The sequence below is a fragment of the Chironomus tepperi genome, unplaced genomic scaffold, assembly GCF_022539635.2.
Source record: "Chironomus tepperi strain 1889 unplaced genomic scaffold, CSIRO-AGI_Ctep_v1 contig_88, whole genome shotgun sequence".
Classification (NCBI taxonomy): Eukaryota; Metazoa; Arthropoda; class Insecta; order Diptera; family Chironomidae; genus Chironomus; species Chironomus tepperi.
In genome coordinates this window covers 542660-566395 of record NW_027226210.1, presented here as the reverse complement: position 1 = coordinate 566395, position 23736 = coordinate 542660, and the positions used below count along the sequence as shown (strand labels likewise).

Below are 23736 nucleotides of genomic sequence, written 5' to 3'. Positions count from 1 at the left end.
TCAGCAAGAGTTTGAGGATTGTGAATTATAAATTAGTGCCGGGATGTGGAAGCGTGTGCCCTGTGGTTAATTAAATTATTTTACATGCAAACTTGATTCCTGCAAATATTTGGATGGATATGACTGATTGTTAGAGAGGTTAAATGGGCTAATTGGGAGGGATATGCTTCTAGGAATTGAAGACATTGGGTTGCCTGCTTGGAATGCTTTGGGTATGGAGCAGAGTTGGCAAAACTTCGGGAGTCGGACACCTAAGTTTGACTTCAATTAAACCTGAATCCATCGAGTTCGCACATTATTGGGTATTCTAAATAGGGGTCCGAATGACGGATATCCGTACCGTCCGTTACCGGTAATTACCGGTAATATCCATTACCGTTACCGTTAATTTATATGGATTATCCAGCGGTAACAGATTTTTAACGAATTTTTTAAAAATTCAAATATTCAAAGGTTAGTTTTAGACCATTTTTGAAAACTAATGTGGATATTTCCAAAATAATTTTTAGACTTGTCAATTCCAAAATATATAAATTTCAATGTCAAATGTAATTTTTGTCAAAAAATGATTTTTGGTCGCATTTTTTCACAGTGAGCATTGGATATTTGGATATATTTTACAACTTTTATACGTATGCTTACTGTTGAAAAAAAATTACCAAAATTTCATCTGAAAATCAGTCATTTTGTATGATAAATCCTGAAGAAGGGCTTTATTTATTGGAAAAGGTAATATCAGTAATGATAGAGAGATGAGAAATGTAACTTTTCAGGAACTTATTGTTTTATGAAAGTTTCTCATCATCAGTTCTTTAGCACAAGCGGCTGAAACGAAAACTGACCAAATTTCGGTCATTTTTCAAATTTCAAGGAAGTCCAATAGTCAAAAGTTTTAATGCAAAAGTTCTTACTTTTGTCAACTTTTCTATACAAGTCATCCTAAAAATGTTTGTAAATGGCTTTTTTAGACCAAAAAAGTGACCAAAAAAAAAATTTTTTTTTACCATAAATATTCGGATATACACAGCGGAATGTGGGGTAATCACCGGTAATTACCGGTAAATATCGTACCGTCAAATCCCGGGTAATAACTGCAAGGAAGAGGGTAACACGAGGAGTAGAGGTTTTAAACCTTTAGATTTGAGATAGAATTACAAAGCTCGAAGCTTAAGACTCAGTATAGACCAGAATTAGTCATTACAGTGTCGTCAGGGCAACTTTCCATTGTAGAGGTTACAAGCTAAGACTCATTTTAGACAAAATTAGCCTATGCTAAGGGCAATGTAGTGCTGTTCCGCCCAGTCTCACAATACCATTCTCCCTCATACCATCCAACTTTACAATCAAAATAACATAATCCAAGCTTAAAAGATACATAAAGCTTTCCTCCAGATATTATAATTAATTAGACCACATTCTGAATCTTATTTTGGCATCATCCCATAAAACCATGCATTTAAGCATGACCAAAAAAAAATTCAAAAACAGTTAAACCGCCACTAATCCCTTAAAAATGTACAGCACAAAAACACCAACATGCATCGCTATAATGTCTTCATGTTACATAAAAAATAAGATTCATGAACACCATTCTTGCTGAATTTTTTTTGTGTTGTGCTTACGAACAGCACAGGACGAGAGAGAGAGAAAGTTCATAAAAGAAGATACAGTATGCTGTATTTTATGAAATATTTAAAGCAGTGATGTGATATATACTGAAATAATTATGTTAATATTCTATTAAACTGTAATTGAATTGATACTTTAGCTGTGCTTGATTGAGCATTCGATACTGCCGATTGATCGAGATCATTTAATGTTTTTGAATGATGGAGCATTGAGGGAGGGTCGACAGGAGGGGATGGGGTGGTCTTTAGGTATCTAACCCTCTCCCCCTCCCCCTGACTACGCTCCTTCGAGTCGATGTCGATTCTTTAACAAAACTGTTGATGCTTATGAAAATTTGTGAATTTTTACGGTCTGCAGGACATTGGGATATAATGGAAAAGGGATTGGAATGTTTTGTGAATGGATTGGATGTTGTGCGCACATTTGACCTTTAAAATTTAATTCTAACCTTAAATTTGTAATTTTATGGTTCAAATTCCAACAAATATCAAGTATCCATCCCTTAAAAGTTTAACAAAAAAGCATAAAGCACTGCCCTACACCCCCACAAAATTGTAAAACTCATGAATCATTAAAATTGCTACACATGTCACTTTTGTCGTCATTTTACTGACGACATGGGCCTTAAAAATTCATGCGTGCATGTCAAAAATATAGTCGTAAACGCTTACGGAAAAACTAGTGTTGTAAGTTATGTAAATTTATTCTGTCGTACATGGACGATTTATATAGATACAACAAACTACAATGGAATGGATATTGGCCTTTTAGTGGACAACTACTGCAGTAATTAATTTAATAAATTAAGTGATATTTTATAGAGTTGTTGGGAGATGAATGATGGGAGTTGATGGAGATTAATGGAGACTAATAATGATTTGGATTAAATTAAGTTTAAAATTCAAAATAAATTTATTTCAAAATTTTTTAAAATTTAAATTTTTCAAAAAATTTTTCAAATTTTTAAAAATATAAAATTTGAATTTAAAAGTTTCAAAATTCAAATTTAAAAATTTCAAAATTCAAATTTAAAAGTTTAAAGTTTCAAATTTCAAATTTCTCAAAATTCAAGTTTTAAAAATTTTAAAAATTTCAAAATTCAAATTTAAAAATTCAAAATTCAAATTTCAAAATTTAAATTTTAAATACGTAAAACTCAAATTTTAAAACTTCAAAATTCAAATTTTAAAGTTTTAAAATTCAAATTTGAAATTTAAAATTCAATTTTAAAATTTCAAAATTCAAATTTAAAAATTTTCAAATTTATTTCAAAATTTAAAAATTCAAAATTCCAAATTTAAAAATTCAAAATTTTAAAATTTAAAATTTCAATTTTGAATGATTTAATAAAGTTTGAAATTTAAATCTGCATAAATTCAGAAAATTCATTAAAAACTTGAAATTTTGAGAAATTCAATTTAAAAATTTCCCCATAAAATGAATCCAAATTCCAAGTAAATTACCACACTAAATTCACAACCATACCTCAGTATCTAATCAATAATCCCCACACCCTTCCCACAAAAAATAATCAATTCATTTGCGTCATTCCTTCAATTAACATCTTTTAACGAAATAGACATAATAAAAAAAAAAAATCCAGCATTTGCATAAAATTTCTCACAAAATCATTAAAACCCCAACAAACGATATCAAATAGCCTGGAACTTTCAGTTTCCTTTCCTATAAATTTTCATTTTCTTCTTTCTTTTTTTGTATATTTAACGCCAATAAAAATTGTAAATTATGAAAGGAGATGAAAATCAATTTTTTTTATTACTCATTTCAAAATCAAAACTCGAAATAAATATTTTTTTTCTTTTTCACTGTAATGTGAATTAAATGAATAATTTATGATTCATAGCTGCTGCATTCCCATGGAAATAATGAATATGAAAGAGAAAAAAACAAAAAATTTGAATATGAGAATTAAATACATTTGAAGGATGGAAGAAAATGATGGAAAAAAGTTTATTAAAATCAAGAAAAATCGATGGGAAAATTTTGTGTTTTTTGGTTGATTATGAAGGAATACATAAGTACGAATTATTGGAATGGGAGTTTTGACATTTTTTGGTTAGAATCTAAAAAATTTTGGGTTTTTTTTGATTTTTTAGTTTGAAACACAAAAATTTGGGGATTTTTGGGACTTTTTTTTTGAAAATTTCCAACAAATTGAAGAGTTATGTTCAAAAGAAAGGGTCTACTCTCCTTTGGATAGGTTCCTATGGTTGGCTGATGATAGTACAGGATATATCTTAAAGTTATCGAAGGATTGAACTATCTTCAGTCGTTTTTTAGTCACCGCAATGAGTTCTTGAGCACCCCAACTAATGAGATAAGAAGTTAGTGAGTAGGGGTTATAATCTAACTCATACTTGGGAGGTAGGATGAACGGATGTAATCTTACTTATGATATTTCCAGTATTTATCATACTTATATCAATATTATTGGATTTAAACAGCTAAAATAGCTTATTTGGATATGTAGTCATGTTCACTCGGTCTAAGGGCGCATTCCCTCATATAGGAAGGGGTAGGAGGGGTTTTTGAGTCTAGCGGCACCCCTGTTTAGTTCTGGAACTTTTTTATCTGTTTATCAACACATTTACAATATTCACGATGTTCAATATCCCTTTAGAACTCTTAAGTGTACTTATGCTACAGATTATCAACCTTTTTTTCAAAAATGAACAGTTTACACCCTCATTCCTCCTTCCTTCCCCCTAACCGTGATAATTAAACAACAACAAAACCTCCTAATATCCCCAATAATTGCCTAAAATGCTAATATCATCCACAATTCTAAAAATAAAACCAAGACACACCTCAGAATTAATTGATAAAAAAACAGAAAATTGTTCCTAAACATGGACGTCCCTGGAGAAATTATTACTTAAAATTCACTTAGTCCTCAATCCAAAAAATAATAAAATATTCATGTCCATAAACCGACTAAATTAGTCCAAAAATTATTCCACGACATCGACAGAATCCTTAATGGTCATGAACCATAAAATTCATCAAAATGCAATAAACTTTATTAATATTGTCCATAATTTCTCAACAAACACTCAATTATGCTACCTGTCACTTATTATACTCGATTTATTCACTTTTCCAGCACACGAAAAATGCGCAAAAATAATTCCATTTTGCTGTGGGAAAGTCAAAATTATGAAAAGTCATTAATATACTTTTTTGCCTTTATATTCTTCGTCATAAAAATTTATTCGACAGAAAAAATGTAAATACAAAAAATGAAAAAAGAATTTTTTTTTGCCTCCTTCCTTCATCTTTCTTTTTTGCCTAATTGACTGCATAAAAAGTTTCAATTTTTTTTCTTTTCGTTTCTGTGATGATGAAAAAAAAAAAAAAAATATCGAATAAAAAACTTCCGTCAAAAGAAGAAAAAAACGACGTGTTGTATGCTGATATAAAATTTTCATGAAAGTTGAGGTTGGGGATTTGTGGATTGGATGGCATGAGCGCATTGGTTTAACCAGTGATGGGTAATTTTTGTGACGCCAAAACTTTTTGGAAATGCTATGAATCGTATGCCGTGAGCGATTTCGGTCGAGCTTTACCTCTGAGATACCGCAAAAAATAAAAGTTTGCTCAGCACTACTGGCTTAAACAGAGGTCGACGTTTACTTCAGTTTACTATAAAACTATTTTTAAATTAGCATGGAAATTTTGCTACTAAGACTTGTGAAGTATGTAATTTCATACAAATTTCAATCAACTTTTAGCAAATCGAAACGAATTCAAGTTAGTTTCTATTCTTCTAGCAGGCAAAGAGATTCGATTTTAGGGACCGTCAATGGTCTTTCCGTATCCAAAAAGTATGTTCTTGCCTGGTAGAGAATTTTGGTCCTTATATTCATGTGCACTTCTATTTATATTCGTTAAAAAACAAAATCCTAATGAGAAGCTTAAGAGGCTCGGTTGGACAATGGCTTAATGCTTTGGATTTTAAATATTGCCCTACCTTAGTAGCGATCGTGAGTTCGAAACTCACCATTGAAAGTTTCTTGTAAAGAAAAGTATCGAAAATTACTAAAAATTTTAGACTTGATGTTAGGATTTGAATCCAGGATTCGAAATTCCACAACCAACATTTCGTGATACTCAGCTTTCCAATTGAGCTATTATCAACACACTTAAGACTAGAAATAAAGTTCCGCAACCTTCTTACAATAACTAAATCAAAATACTGAACATCAATAAATCAGTTGATTTATGACCAAGTGTAGCTATGTCCATAGCTCATTATTTGCTCATTATAAATTGCAATTTAGTCATTAAAATTCAGATTGCAAAATCAACTAAATGGGACCGTTCATGAATTATGTAACTCGAAAAATGACAAATCGACTTTATGATCCTTATGTCCGTTACTTCCTCTAAGCAAAACTATTGAAAGACAGGCTCATCTAGAATCTAAATTCTCGAATCTACTTCTCCTTTCATTCCCCCTAAGAGCGTTACATAACTAAACAATCCCAAATGCCAATTACATCCATTACATCAATCACCTATTCCACCCCAAACTGCCTCTTAAAACCTCAAAAATCCATCAACAACAAACAAATGTTAACAAATATTAATGATAATTAAATTAGTGACAATTTAGCAACTTTAGCCTGTTATGTATGCGCTGACTATTCACATTATTAAAATGAAACTATTTGTCCATAAAACTGCCCACGAAGGTCATTAGCAAAAAAAAAAATAGAAGAAATAAAATCCGCAATTCCAAGCACATTCAGAATGTGTGAGTGAGTAAAAGGAAGTGAGATTTATTTATTAAGCTTTCCATAACTGCCGTTGCTGTTGGAATGTCCAAAAATAAATAAAAAAAAATTCTTCTTTCAGCCTTAAATTAGTTATAGTGGCGAAATTTCGGTTCCTTTTTATGATGTCGTTTGTCAAATTCTTAGTTTTACTTTATTGGGGTTTGTACGTCAGTGACGTCTAGTTGCTTTTAGAGTGACCTGACGGGCAAAGAGCATGATTTGGTGGCAAAGAGAGGCTATTACGGTATCTGAGCCTGTTAGGGATGTAGAGCCTGCGCTTGATTAAGCTCTATGCATAAAAGCCTAGAGTCCAATACTAGAATTGACATCCTTACTGTACAAAACCTCCTTTAAGCATTTCTATGTGACCATTTACATCCATACTCCTTTTGTTCAAGGCAAAATTCCTTCCGATTTTTATACCACGACGAGAAAGGAAAACAACGAAAAAAAAGAGGCAGTAACAGAAATGGCAAGAAACAACAAGCAAAAATTGCCCTTCTTATTCTTCCGCACGTCATTAGCAGGAAAAGAATCTTGTTCGCAGTGTATTTTTCACTTACATACTTGTTTACTGCCTTGAGACATAGGGACACACACAAAACAGGGCGGATGAAGAGTGAGATTGTTTGTTGCTTTTTATTTGAGTTTGGGTATTTTGTGATGGAGAAAATTATTGTTGTGACTGGAAAGAAGGCTGAGATGTGTCTTGTGAAAGTGAAAGGTTAATTATTGGTGGATGTAAGAAGGATGAAATTGATGAAAATAACATTGTTGAGGATGGAAAAAGAGAGAAGCTATGGATGTAAATTTGGATGGGATTCGAACTGCAACTTTTGCAAAATAATGGGCAATCGTTACGAAAATTCAAGCATGTATTGGAAATTTGAGATTCGAACTCGTACTTTGGAATGTTTTAATGACATTTGACATCTATACTGACGAAAAAATCCAACAAAACTGCAAAATATGCAAGAAAAATTGTCTGATTCTCGAAAAATCCATAACGTCCATTCCTTCCCCTACCCAATCCATCTTATCAGCTACATCATTAACTTCACATTACACCACAAATCCTTACTATCATACCAAATAACTCAACTATTTTTCCCATTTTATTCGAATTTTCCCATCCATACAGACATCGAAAATTACAAGCATAATGCTAGAACAGGGGTGGACAACCTTTGTGTCACGGGCACACATTCTTGTAGATTACATAAATCTTATCCTGTGTGTGGAATACAATCAAATTTAAGGCTTACCACCAAGGTGGACCCCGAAAAACAACAGGTTGTCCACCACTGTACTATAATAAAGAACCACAAAGGAATAGACAATAAAAGAATAGATCGAAAGATTCTAAAAAAAAATAAATTTCGACCCATTAATTTTGCGTCTGACGTCACACTGAAGTGAATAATTGCTACATTACAATTCCTCTATAGTGTGTGTGTGTGTTTAATATGTAGAAAAAAAAAGACACAAAAAATAGCGACGGCAGCAGTGAAAAAAAAAATATCTTTTTTTGTGCCTTCATTCACCCTCTGAATTCCGTTAACATTATATTAATAGAAAATCGATGTAAATTTTCTACGTACGCCGTTCTCGTTTATTCATTGTCACTTGTCTTTAGTTCCTTTTATTTTTTTGTGTATGTATCTTGCCTTCTCTCTTTTGGGTCGAAGTCAATTTATATGCAATTAAGTTGCTAACAATAAAGCCCCATGAGCTGAATTTTAATTGCATCTACAATGAAGCTATTCATCAAAATCATCGATAAGAGATTCTCTCTATGATGTATGATTGAAAATTACTTTGAAATTTTCAAGTGCGGATGTGATACATACAATGTTGAGATGCTTAAAGGGCAAATTTGCATTGAGATGGATGAGAGTGACGAGGATGTGGTTCGGAGGGAGTGATTTGTGAAGCGGGAAGTGAATGGTTGTAGTAATAGACTGAATAATTGATTTTTAGAGGATCGATGATGTGGAGTTAGCAGGAACAGTCATTAAATTTCATGAAAAATAACGGTCAAAAATTATTTGAAAAATAACGGTCATTTAAAATTTGAAAATTAACTGTCAAAAATAACGGTCCAATCAACAGTCATTAAATTTCATGAAAAATAACGGTCAAAAATTATTTGAAAAATAACGGTCATTTAAAATTTGAAAATTAACTGTCATCAATAATTTGAAAATTAACAGTCAAAAATAGTGTGCAGCCCCTCAAATCCACTCCTAAAGCCTTCATCCTCACCAACTACATCACCTTCCTTTCACTCATTCCCCCACCCCCACACAACCCCCATCTCATCATCTTAACATCAATAAATAACTTTATTGTAAAATTAGCTGATGAAGACAAGAACGTATTCCGTTTATGAGTTCAATTTATTGTAATAAAAGTCATCAACATGCTCATTATAAATTAATTTCGCTATAATTTCTCCTTCAATTGCTCTCGTTTTCTCAAACGATGATGAAGATGTTGCAATAATAAGAAGATATAAAGCATTTACAGACGTATTAATATCTGAAGTGCATATTTGCATACAGAATTTTTTTTTTTTTTGCTTTATTCAATTCAGCATTTGCCGAATGCTCTTGAAAAATAGTACAGCAGGAAAGGCAAAAAATCGATTTGAAATCGTTCATGATGATGCATCATCATCGTGTTCATTGGATATATAGTGAATAATAGAGCGATTGTAGAGAAAGAACAGAGGAAAAGCTAGTTTGGAAAGCGTAATGGGATTGTCGAACTTAAGCGTTTTTTGTTGGCAGAGGTAATTGAGTTTTGTGCATCATCATCGTGGGAAAATGATGAAGTTTTAGATGGAATTTTGTGGTAAAAAAATTGGCTTAAGAGAATGTCTGTTCAGTTGTAGTCAACTTTTGTAACTTGAAAGTAGTGTTGAAATGGAAATTGGTTGATTTTCCCCTGTGTCCGCCATTTTTCCTCCATCTCAAAAAGTTTTTTGGACATTGCAGCTTGGTTATGTATCAAATTTATCTAAAATTTGAATAATAATGTACAAAAAAGTGGCAATCTTCGATAACAATAACTTTTATGCTGATTTTGTTATGAATTTGACTCAAAAATCAATTTTTTGTGAATTAAGTCAGCCATGTGCCTTCAAAATAAAGATTAGTTGATTTTCCCCTGTGTCCGACATTTTTTCTCCACCTGAAAAAGTTTTTTCGACTTTACGACTTGAAAATTTAGCAAATTTATCAAAAACTTGGATGATATTGTACAAAAAAGTGGCAAGCATCGATTACAATAACTTTTATGCTAAATTTCTTATGAATTTAGCTTAAAAAACCAATTTTTCTTGAAAAAAGTCAGCCATTTTCTTCAAAATAAAGTGTCAGTTCTATTTTTTTTCAAACTTCCTAGTTCAAATCCCAAAATGCCTTCAATCCAACACATCCATCCCATAAATCAAGCTACAAAAAATCAATTGTGAAATTGCAAAAAACTGCAAGTAATAGAAATACAAAAAAAAGCTTCATGTCCATCAGAAATCGATTGAAAGTGATTTAAGCACGCTCCAGTTCATTCCAATTTTATGTCATATTTATGAATCGACTCAATAGATGAATGTTAAACGAGGAAAGGAAGGGATAAATAAACATTGATAAAATGTCAATTTAATATTACGATAAATCACGTTGAAAAATATTTCCTCCATTTTTAAAAAATGGAAGTAAGTTTTTTTTCTATTTTTATATTCCTTTACTTTATTCTATCGCTTCCTTCCCATCTAGGCTAAAGAAAGCATGAATCAGTAAGTAAATACTTCAATATGTAGGAATATTAAATAAAATGACTTGTAAGAATTTAGATTGTGATTAATTTTATAGGGGATGTTGAGTATATGTCGGAAGGATATCTGGTTTTTGTGAATACATTTCTAACAATAAGTAACAAGCTTGCTTTATCATTCAATTGTATTCCGGGAATACTTCACTGTTAGTCCCGAATAACATGAATCAGTTAATCGATTGAAAAGTCTTCCCAAGGCCATTTTGTCTCGGATTTTGTGGTTGATTCCGTAATTTGGGAGTCAAATCTTCATTATGTATTGCCAGAAGAGCTCAAAACAGATTGACAATCCAACAAACCGACACCCAAGGATAGGCTATAGGATAATGTTTCTTATACTGTAGAGCAAGGCTAAACTATGTCCGTACAAATGGTCTAAAGCCGCTATCACAGTGATCGAATGCCTCACAACAATCCTCAACACTACCATTTCAATTCCAAACACCAACTAACCCATAATATCCCCCACCCATCCATTTCTATTCAATTCCTCACAAATTATTTGAATTAAATTCAATAATAAAACTTAAAGTTGCGTTGAAGATACTCATCTTTTCCTTGCCAAATCAGCATTACCACCAAAAAAAAAAAAATTCGACATTTCCTCAAAAACACCCTCAAGCCGTATCATCAATTTTCATTTGTTTTTCTCAACAATCTTTGGGGGTCGTTCATTAGTTATGTAACGCTTTTGAGGGACTCTCTTGCTTTCTTACATTGCTGGACGTACAGATCAATTGCGATCCGTGAGCTCCCTTACTTGTCTCTTAAAGGTTGCTCTGTCGCTGACTTCCATCTGTCAATTACCAAAACTGGACCCCAAAAAATTATGAAGAATTAAAAGGTCATTAAAGCAAAGGAGATGACAAGTTGCTGTATTTTTGAGTAGACACAGCTGTCTTTTGCATGTTTAGTATTTTAATATGGGTGATTGACAGAAGGCAGCCAGCTATAGAATCAGTTTCAAATGCCAACTAAGAGAGGTCATGGATCACCATTGATCCGTATGGCCAGTGAAGCAAGCACAGCTGGTATATTTGTCTTGAACTGCTGTTTTATGTTAATGTTTGAACCAGAGTTGGCAGGACTCAAATGTGGAGGCGCCTCCACTGGAGTTCGGATTCTAAAAAATAGTGGAGTCCGACTCCACAAGGCCAGGACTTGTTGGACCTTCGGTATCCGGACTCCAAAGTCCTGCCAACTCTAGTTCGACCTGTTCAATCCATGTCAATTTTGAGCTCTGAGGAATATGATGCAATATATGGGTATCTAAATATGACTCGAAATTTTCACAGAATAGTCGCTATATTATTGCATAATAGCTGCTCGCTTGGCATTTAAAACACCGTGTTCACTCTAGCGTGAGTGAGTCTACTTAACATGTGAACGAATCCTTAACAATTTTCACGAAAACTTGTATACAGAATTTATAAAAAAAATCATCAAATTTCCGTAAATCATAACAATAAACATTTCTTTTATGCTAAAATAAGCGAATTGTATGAAAATGCCTGATTATTCTACAGAAAATATGTTGATGAAAATTTGCTCTCTTGCACATCATGATGTTGACGGAATGAAAAAAAGTATAAAAAAATTGAATATATAATATTGTGTGCTTATGTAAAGATTTTATAAAGTCATATACACATAATAATAGTGTATGGAAGGCGCACACACGTGTAATATTATTCTTGGCAAGATTATAAAATTCATCATGGTTTCTGGATTCAGAATTATTGGGGAGTATCCATCAATTGTGTCTGATATTGAGGAGTTTTTAACCTTTAAACAGAGCAGTTTATGGCTTATGATCCATCTAGGAGGGACAGGGGGAGGAAGTTTGATCTCCAAAGCCCATCAGCCCTCTATCTCACCTATCCGCCCCTGGATACACTTCACTGTTCCTCAATAGTATGACGGCATGAACAGTTGACCCTATTCCAGCATGATTAATCCCTTAAACCCATCAAAAGTCTCCAATGCACTCAATATGCCCCTCTATCCATCTTACTACCCCTCAACACCATGATGTCACTAACAATTGATCTCAATTCAGCATGACTATTCCAGTAAACACATCAAAACCCTTCCCCTCACCCAATACGCCCCCGTATCCACCTCACTGCCCCTTAATAGCATGACGTCACTAATGAACTGACCCCCATTCCAGCATCATGAACTCCCAAGCCCACCAAACTCCTCTCCGACCTGAATACACCCCTGTATCTCACTACCCCCTCAACACCATGACGTCACTTACGGCTGACCCCATTCCAGCATGAAATATTTACGATAACGAGAGAATTATTTAAAATTCATACGTTTAGACATATCGTATACGCTTGAACGAGCATTTTTCCTACATTTCACATTTTTGACATTCCCAAATGTCGTCTTCCATCTTCCATGCATGCACATTACACTCACATTTCCTTCTTATTATTCATTTCTCATTTTCTCGTCTTCAATCTTATTTCATTTCCTCATCTTTCAAGCTATATATGTTGTGGGGATTTCTATTGGATGTGAATTTCTGATAATTATTAGCTTCTTTGACTGATGATTGTGGATTTTTTTTATTTGTTACATTTGGCATGAGTTCAAGGATGAGAAAAAACTGTGAATTGCATTTTTAAAACTTCTTTAATGAATTATAGGAAATAGACTAGATTTAGTTGCTGGGTGTGGAGGCATTCAGTCGTCACTAACAGATGGTTTTGTGAATTATTGATGGGAATTATCTGATTTGGATGATGTGTGGACTAACTGGTAATGAGTATAGTCGCCCAAATGAGTGTACTTATGAGTTTAGTTAATCAATATTGCAGGTATGGTAAATAAGGGATTGTGAAGATGTTCCATGTCTGTTTAGGGTGTGGTCAGTTGGGGGTCACCTTGGGTCAGTTGGTGAAAGCACCATTGGAGTCGTTCTTTATTACTAAATGCTCTTAGGGAGGGTGAAAGAGCTGCAAAGATGAAATGTAGCTGTTTTGACCAAAAAACCCATTCGGAAACATCCTTTAAGCCATTCATTTATTGCATAACGCTCGCAAAGAGGGTTATGTCCTTGTTATGTCCCAAACAATTATACAAAGGAAGAGGGAAGAGTTAGAAGGTCGATTTTTTACAGTCCATAATAAGGAATCAAGTCCCTTAAGTAGAATTTGATCTTAATTTCTGATCATCGTCATTTTAAAAAAATCCTAATTTGACCATTCCGAGTCTAACAAGATCTAATTACATCTAAACGACAAAACACACTCCCCGAGCGACACACATTAAAGCCGCTTTCTTGTTGCATCTAAATGACTACCATAAGACATCCATATGGAGACAGCAATGCGGATGCTTCCCTTTGGATGTAATATGGCCAAGTGGATGCCATATGGCCATGAGGATACCTCCATATGGCTGTTATATGGCAGTCATTTAGAAGCCATATTGAGACAGCTTGCTTTTGATATTAGTAAACGAGGCTTAGTGGAGTCTTTAGGGATCCGTGGCACCAAGCCGGACTCTTCCTCATTTGTGTCGCTCGGGCTTCCAGATTATCATCATCATCATCATCACAATTTAATTTAATTACACAATAATCCACCATCTCATCATAATTTGCGAAAGAAGAAAAAAAAAAAGAATCTCTGAGACAGTTCCATCCAATTTCCTTTGTACATCATTCGTAACACAAAACTCCACGTTGATTAGTAGTTGGAAAGTTTAAACAGCATTCATTTATTTCATATTTCATTTGATTCTCCGCAATTTTTTCATGTTACATGCTGTAACTTCCCTACAATTTTCCCTCAATGTCATTTTATATGAATTTCAAACAGCATAAAGTATAAAGACAGAAACGGAGACGAGCAAGAATAATAAAAAGAATTATCCAAGGAAGTCGTGCATTTGAGCTTAATTGGATGCCAAAAGCGGAGAAGGAGGCGTTCTTATTGGAATGTAATCATTAAGCAGTTCCAATTTATTTTTGTGTTCGACATTCATTTAAAATGTAGTTAAAGGAATAAGTTCACATCCGTCATTTTTTATGCCTTTTTACTTGCAATAATAATAATTATTATTAGCTGCTGCTATGAAATATTATATCGCATCTATTATAGCTTCATTTTTCCTAGGAAAAAAACAACATTTTTGCTGACTTGTTATTGTTTTCATTTTTTTGTATGTTTAACTTGAGTTTGAAGTTTTTACTGAATGCCGATGGTGTTTTGCTATTTAATAGAATAATATTCATGTCTGTTTTTGCAGTAATTCGATATTTAAACTGAATTAAAATTGAAAAAACTTTTTGAAGTGGAAGGATTGTTTTGAGATTGAATGATGTTGAGTTTGAATTACAAAAAACCGTTAAGAAAGTTCGTAAAAATTGGAATTTTCACCAAAAAAGTTGGTCAAAATTTGAACTTTCACCAAAATGTCTGTTAAAATTCTTATTTTCACCACAAATTTGAATTTTTAGAACAGTTGAGATTCAAATTTTCAATATCCGTTAAATTTCAAAATCTAAAAAACCGTTAAAATCAATTTTCAATTAAAATCGTCATTTTTAAAGCAGTAAGGAACAAACTTGAAAAATGTTGTAATTTCCTTAAACTTTTGTTGTTCCTCAGTTGTAAAAAGGTAAATACCTACAAACACAAGGTGTGTAAAACTATCAAACTATGTAAAATCTTCTTCATGTTTATAAAAAATACCCAAAAATAAGTCGTTGACCTTCAGTTCTTTTCAAAGAATTTTATGTCTAACTTTATTTATGTCTTTTCTTTCCTACACTATTTATATCATCTCATATTCACAGACATAAAGGAAACAAAAACATTTTTCCATTCTTTTGTGGCATTAAAGCATTTGCCAATAAATGAAAAATGCCATTAGATATGGCAAAAGGATAGACAACAACGTAATAGTAACTTTACCATAAAAATTTAAATTTATTGCCTTTTCGCATGGCTAACATCTGTTTGGAGTTATTTCAAGGAAAGAAGGAAAAAAAAGCTCTTAATTATAGTATAACAAAAGGCATTTAAGAGCTTTCATGTCCCGCATTATTTTTGCTTTAAATACATTTTTTTTATTAACCCACATATTATGTTCCTTCCTTGTAGTTCCATTAAGAAAATGGCTCCTTATTTCCCCTGATACGTTTATTTATATTCATCTATTAATTTGTAGCTTAAATATGTATGATGTGGACTTTTTGTTATGTAAACTGTCCATATATATTTTTGAAAGTTTATTTAACTGCTTTTGGGGGATGTTCACTAATTACCTAACATGGAAAATTGACTTTTTGACCGCAACCCCTCCCCCTCCTTTTCCCTTCCTCTTTTTAGCAAATTATCCATTGTTTGAGGCTTGACAAAGCCCCAACAAGCCTCTCACCCCCTAAATATTGATACCTAATATATGAACGACCCCCATCGACTCACACGCAATAAGACTTTTAAGAAATTTGACTTCTTAAAACTCCTTTGAATGATTTTTGACAATTATTTTAATGAATTCATTGAGTCAAAGCGGAAATTTGAGGAATTAAGCTTAATCCTTTATATAATTCATTATATAAGGGGAAGGAAGTGAATGTTTGTAATTTTTGTAGCAATATGCTTATTACTCTGGAATTTCTCAACATAAATTGTGCCAGTTATGACCTGATTCTTCTTGACTTTAGTGCTGATTATGGAAATGGGTCAATTCCTTTGTCGATTGTTATATACTTTTTTGGAATAGCATAATTTAAGGAATTTTGTGGGGTGTTTTAATCATTTAAATGCGTGTTCCTGTATAGTTGCGCAGGATATAGCTTGAATTTGCTATTGTACATCCCGAGTGGATAACTTGATATAGAATTTGATGAATAACTAGAACTATGGTCGATTTATGGCATTTGCTCTGGAATATTCAGGTAAATATTTCAATAGTCGACCCGGAGGGTCTAGTTATCAACTGGACATCATGTTTAGTTGTTCACTCGGCATTAATTAGAGGACATTATGACGCAAATGAATTTAGCTGTTCAGATCCTATCGAATTAATTGCGTTATGAGGTTAATAGTAGTTTAATGTATGAGGGTTCATCAGACCTTAGAGCTTCAAATTGTAGTGGGATATAAAGCCACCGAGCCACCTAGACTCACAAAATTGAAGTTAAAAAAGTACAAAAATACAAAAAGATTTTTTAAGCTATTTGGAAACGCAAAAAGGGGTATCATAACGTGACCCTCTCCCCTATTATTAAGCCTAACTACATTACAACCAGTTACGACTTTTTTTAGCAGAAAATTAAAATTCGTCAGTTAATGTCAACCTTAAGTTAGTAAATCTACTAAATCATCCCATTAAAAACTTGTTAAAAACAATAATTGTCAAAGAAAACAACAAATAAATTTAAACAGGCACTTCAAAAAATCTTTAACCTCAAAGGCATCAGTGCCATAAAATTTAATTGAATTATCAACCCCAACCTACACAATTTTCACTTAATTCATGGTCAATCACATTTATTTTAATCAAAAATCATTCAAACTTGTCTATATCCTAAACATGTGTTAGTTCTCGTGTTAACAGCACCATAATAATCTCACATGAAATCACCACTTAATTATTCATAATTAATATCCAATTAATTGATGTCAAATAGGCGCGAATGAAAGAATAGTCAAATTATACATTTTTTGAACGCGTGCCATCATCCGAAAGACTGAGAGCTGCATAAATTTTAATTATATTCAGCAGATGTTATCATCAATACTAAAATAGCCTCTCTGATCCACTGTGTGTAATTTACTAAGCCAATCATTCAGTCATTCTCTTCCCCATTTTCATTTATGTTTACTCGTACGTGGCTGAGGTAAAAGAATTAAAAAATTTGAAAATTATTTGATCTTCGTCTCAATTATTAACCTCAGACTTATAGAGAGTTTATATACCCAAAAAAAAAAATAACAAATCGTAAATTTTGTATTTTGAAAGAATTATATCAGATTTTACGGGAATTTTGTGGGGAGATGTGAATTAAACATATATTATAGTATATATTTGTTTTGAATACAAAGCAGCCAAAATATTATTGCCGCAAATCTTCTTAGTTTTGTTTTAAAAACGTTAAATTAAGAGGCTTTGATAAGTATGGGAATGGGATTGGAGTGGGTTTGATTTGTGGCGCATTTTGGAATATTTATGGTGTAGCTAAATATAGGAATTGTGAGTTTAATTTTAGAATCGGGATTGAATATTAAGTAAGAGAGTACATTGAATCATTTCGTGTTTTGGGAGTGGGTCTAATTGAATACAAACCAAGGATTCCAGGATTTACATATAATCCCGATTTAAACCGAACCCTGCAGCATGTTGGAGTCAATGCTGACCTGCTGCCACAGGTGTGCTTTCAAATCTCCATACTAGGATTCAAACTCACAATTGTATATTAATGACTACCTTCTTTATTAATCAAAGAAGACATGGGGAATTGAACCTTTGATCATTAATGTGTTGAACCGACTATCTACAATGTAGGTCATTCATGTCATTTGATATATTTTGATAATATTGCTATTTTGGTATATAATTAGAAAAATAATTTCATTTTTAACATAAAGTACTAGATACAGCTTAAAAACCATGGTTTCTCGAAGTCTCAATTTTGGCAAGTCTCGAGATCGAGAACAAGGCCGAATCTGGGACTTTTACTGATACTAGAATCGAGACCAAGACTAGGACCGAAATCGGCACTAGAACCAAGTCGAAGACTAGGACCAAGATTGAAATTTAGACCCGGATGAGACCTGGATCGAGCTCGATATTTGAACAGAAATAAAGACGAATATTGATCTCGAGACTAGTACCAACCTCGAGACTGGGAGCAAGCTCGAGCCTAGGACCGAGCTCGAGATTAGGACCGAGTCCGAAATTAGGACCAAAACTGAGACTGGGACCTTGACCAAGAATGAGACTTACACTGAGACAAAAATACTAGAATTTAGACTGAGACTGGGACCTAGCTCGATACTGGGACCAAGAACAAGAATGGGACCGAGACTCAAAGAAATTCTCTGAAGCCGGTCCCTAGAATTTATTGAATGTTCTTGATCTTCTCGGTATCAATTCACCTTAGTAAGCACCCCTCCATTCCAAAACTATCATCATCACCAAAAAATCAAAACAACTTCTTAAAATTCAATAATTGCCTCACTTAACCTTCAATCAAACTGCAAGCCTCAATACAAAATCTCACAAGCTAATAATAGAGAAAACCAGTAAGACACTTATTGCTGGCATACATTAAACAGGCTAATTTAAATAAAGAATGAAAATTTCAACTATGGTAGAAAGATTTATCTGTTCTTGTGCCTTAAAAAAATACATCAACATCATCACTCCCCGTCATCATCATTATCATCAAGTTTGTAAAGATATACATAGGAAAAATTATAGAGGTGGAAAATTCATTTGTGAATATGACACACGAGAATCACGAATGATAATTTAACAAGCTGAAATGTATTTTTTATCGTTTTTTACAATCTTTCAACAGCTAGATGCAGCTAGATTGGTAGCTGTTAACATTGTATTTTAATTTCATTAGCTTGTTCTTTGAGGTTAGGAATGGAAGTTCGAAAATTCGAAACTTTCGGCAAACTTTAATCATTTTAAATCTCAAAAAACCGTTAATAATTCAAATTTCAAAAAACCGTTAAAAATTCAAATATCAAAAAGCCGTTAAAAATTCAAAATCTTCAAAAACATTGCCAACATTGCTAATTTATGCGCCATACTTTCTCCATCATTTAAACATTTTCCGACCAAATCTTTTAATTTTTCCATAAAAACCCCTCAAGACATCAGAATGGAAAGCTTTACAGTCTGCATTTTCAATTTTAAATACTGCATTTTACAAATTGCATCAATTCTAACTGACTGATTTCACGATCAGATACATCCTTGATTCCATACTGATTTAACATATTCCAAAATTTCTAACTGCTCTTATGTAAAAAATGAGAATTTGAACAAGATTCTTCTTAAAAATTCATTTTATTCTATCTCATGCGTTAAATTATTTCTGCACTAATAAATCTAATTTGTTGCTACGTGTGCCTGAAGATAGATGAACTATGTGTTTATGGAGAAATAAATAGAGAAATTTTTGATAAATTGTTCTTTAATTTTTATCATCGTCTGTTATCGCTTGACTTTTTGATGTTTTTGAGGCTTTTGATCTATGTAAGGTTGACTGTTTATGAGATTTTGAGGTGTTTTGGGAGATTTTAAGGTGTTTTGAAGATTCTGTGATTTAATTTTGTGTTTTGTCAAAAAATTGCAAGGTTAAATTATGAAAAATCAATTGAACTTGAAAAGTCAAGAGTTCGAATCTCAAAAAGTTATAGAAGATTTTGGAAACTGAAATAACAAACTTTTTTTTTGATTTTAATTATTAGATTATTTTTTGAAAAAATTTAAACGATTTCATTTCTAAAATTAAATAAATTTTCAAAATAAAAAAAAAAATCCAATTTTTCCATGCTATATATAAAGCAATACAATGTAATAAAAGAAAATCAAGTTCAATTTGTAAAACCAATTTTCGATAAAAAAAAATAAAAAATAGAAAAATGTTTCTTTTCATAACAAGTCATGTTCATGTAGAGTCTATGCTAGTGCTGCATATACTTTATTTATTTTTTAAATTTTTCTTCTTATTTTCTTTTTGTTAGAAACATAAAAGGCAAAAATTTTCCTCAAATTTTTTTTGTAAGGAAAATAAATGCAAGTGAATGGCTCCATTTGAACTTTGTTTTAGAATCCTTTGAGTGCTTTCAAAGTGCTTGTACTGAGAGATTTAAGGATTTAAATTTCACAAAAAAAAAAAAAAAGAACAACATAAGTGCATAAAAAGTTTTACTCAATTTTCATAACTAAATGCTCCGTTTTGAGGAATTGAGAGCGGTGAATGAATGTGGGGAAGTGATGAAGTTCCTTAAGGTTATTTTGGACGCTTTTGAGACTTAAAATTTGAAATTTTAGTTTGATTTAAATCTAATTTTAAATTTGAATTTAATTTAATTTTCAAAATTTAAAATCAAATTTCAAAAGTTTAATCAAATTTCAAATTAGATTTCAATTTAAAATTTGACTTGAATTTGATTCAAATTTCAAATTTGACTTGAATTTGATTCAAATTTCAAATTTGACTCAAATTTGATTCAAATTTCAGATTTGACTTGAATTTGATTCAAATTTCGAATTCGTCAACATAACCTCTAAACAGAAAAGATCCATAAAATAAATTCAGCCATTCATCGCATTTTTCTTCTGGCGAATTTTAATAATCTTTATGTCATAAACATTCTCTAAACTGTATTAAAAATTCTGACAAATTTCTCCCTAAAGGGCAATACAAATTGCCAGAAAAGTGAAGAAACCTGAATGAAAATGAAAAATAGAGAATAACCATTTTTTTATTAAAATATTTTAGAAGTGAAAGCACAAAAAAATATAAATTTTTTTCCTTTCTGCCTTGCTTTTTTTCATCTATAGAGACGACATATTTTTTTGCTTATTTGCTTAAGGTTAAGGTGTGTTTCTGCTGTTCTTAAGCTCCTTTTCTCTATCAACATCGAAATAAACAGCACAGGCACAAGCTGAGTTTTTTTGGGAAATGCTGCTTTTTTGTGGTAGACATTTACAAATGATATTTTAGAGCATATTTGTGCGGCTAAAGTGGAAACTTTAGTAGCGAAAATAATGGATAAAAGGGAGAATAATAATCCAGTAATACCGTGAGTGTACTGGCTTGGAGCGCATGCATTTGACTATGAAATACAGAATTCGATCAATAATTGAGTCAAAAATTTAAGATTTTGAAATTTAAATTTGAAATTTTGATATTTTTTTGCATGAAATTACATACTTCACAAGAGAAGTCAGTGTCATATCAAGTGTGACTGCTAAATTGCTGTCATTTTCAGGAAATAATGCTTTAGCATGAATAGGTAAAGCACGAGAATCTGTGAAGAGACACATAGGGGAGTGACCCCCAACTCTTCCTTTACCCCACATTCCTCTCTATTTTTTTGGCAAATTCTTCAATGTTCTAGGATCTTTTGGGAATAACATTAAGGTTTGCATCCGCCAATTTCTGACTACATCCCTGACCACACACGCAAAGACAATAACCCAAACAATCAACCCAGATAATCACCCAGTCAATCAGACAAACCAAACAATCAAAAACTCATTAGCATCATTTCCTTCACAAAAAGCTTCGCTAAAAAAAAAGCTTCACATTTCATAATGTAAATAAATATACACGTGACAAATTTCAAATGCATTGAGAAATCAGATTACCATTATAACCCTGGGTTAGGTGTATGCCTAGCTGTTATTGTCTTCGAAACAATAGACAGTAGAACAGAACAAATAATAATAATAAAAAAATGCTATAAAGAAAAGAAGAATAGAAATATCGATTTATTGGGTAAGGACGATATTAAATTAATGGAAGTAAATGTTTGCTTTATACTGCGAGTAGCCATGAACAATACAATTTCAAAAATAAATAAGTGAGAATGATGGAGATAGGAGTAAGGTTGGGTGAAGGCTGTGTAGCGCATTTGTATTCTTTGGGGTTGTTCACTTATTGGATTTGAAGAGGATTGTGATCATTTGGCACCCTTGGGAATCTTGGCGCCTCGGGGTATAACTTGACACTCCGGAGCATCTTGGCACCCCGGAGTATCTTGGCACTCCGGGGTAACTTGACACTTCGGGGTATCATGACACTCTGGGGTATCTTGGCACTCCGGGGCAAATTGGCGCCTCCGGATATCTTGACACTCCGGAGCATCTTGGCGCCCCGGAGGATCTTCGCGCCTCGGAGAATCTTGGTGCCCCGGAGCATCTTGGCGCCCCGGAGTATCTTGAAGCTCCGGGGTAACTTTGCACTCCGAAGTATCTTTGCACTCCGAAGTATCTTTGCACTCCGGAGTATCTTGGCACTCCTGGGTAATTTGGCGCCTCGATGTATCTTAACTCTCCGGAGCATCTTGACACTCCGGGGTAACTTGGCGCCTCGGGGTATCTTGACACTCAAGGATGACGATGCTTAGAATCATGTAGCCAAAAAGCATCCATGCCAACTCTTAATTTACCAGAATATCCCCAAATTATCCCCTAATTTAGACATTAAGACGTCATAAAAATTAAAAATAAAATCTCTAAAAAATCACATCCATTTGCCATTGTTAGAGCAACAAAACTGGGTTAAAAAAAAGGTTTGAAAAAATAATATTGAGTTTGCCAGCACGCAAATTAGCGGATAATTCTAAAAAAAACGAGAATGAGGGAAAAAATGTCATTCAATGCGTGACCTTTAATCCTCCTGTTGTGTATTTTTCCTCATTGAAATGAGAACACCGTTACCGATTACAATGTGATACTATGTCAATTTCACGTCCGTATACCTTTCTCCGAATGCTTGCTGTCACCCTTGCTACGATATTAAATGGACTTTCTTATGCTGTATAAGATAAACAAATTTTATACAATTTTTAGGTTACTTCCTACTTGTCTCGCCTACTCGGCTATATTTTACACGAGATTCTGAATAATATTATGTAATATAGAATGAAATTTTGTGTGTTGATGCATGGAACTGTGTGTGTGTGTGTGCACGTCTCAGCATGAAATATTTGTATGTTTACTGGATGATAAATGCTTTAAGGATGTAAGGAAATATGTGATTCTTTTTTTTTACGTTGAAACTTGTAAAACTTATGCTGATGATAGAAAATGAAAAAGTTTTGTCACATGATAAGCTTCTGACTGACATTTGAGGATGCTTGATGACAAATTTAAATTTCATGACTTTTATTTTAAAAAATTTACTATTTTAATGGAAATAAGTTTCAAATAAATCTGAAATAGATTTCTAAAGTCACTTCCTTACATGCACGTCATTAACCGACTAGATTTAACTACACGATAAAGTTTTTAATGACTAAATTGTAAATCATTTGTTCATGAGAGATGAAAACTTTCCAAAATTGCTGTCAAATAAAGAGAATAGAACTGCTTATTCGAATGGAATAATCTACTCATTATTTTGGGGTCAATCCGGTAGCTAAGGTTAGGTTGAGGAGAGGGAGGGACAATGTTTTGCTTATGATTTTGTCTCAAAGCATTACAATCGAAGGGGATACTTAACTTCCGAACATTTCCAAACGCTGATGATGGTTTTGTCCGAATGGAAGTTCAGCTTTCACTAACTCTGCACTCTGCATAACCCAGGGTATATCGATGCAACGTACCTACTCACAATTTGTGGGAACTAATCACACATGCCAAGTTGGAATGACTAAAACAGCGAAAAGAGCATCCGAATTCAACTATACGTTTCCTTGGAATCGAACCCGGGACCTATGAATCGACTGCCAAACTTTCTAACCAACTAGAC

The 23736-nt window shown here is 32.9% G+C and overlaps 1 protein-coding gene and 1 long non-coding RNA gene across 2 annotated transcripts in view; one reads left to right on the top strand and one right to left on the bottom strand.

Moving 5' to 3' along the window:
* LOC139086712 (uncharacterized) overlaps window positions 1-23736 on the top strand; it is a 152708-nt gene that overhangs the window by 103466 nt on the left and 25506 nt on the right. The window lies entirely within an intron of this gene.
* The window catches only part of LOC139086718 (uncharacterized), a 74468-nt gene that overhangs the window by 48557 nt on the left and 2175 nt on the right, over window positions 1-23736 (bottom strand). The window lies entirely within an intron of this gene.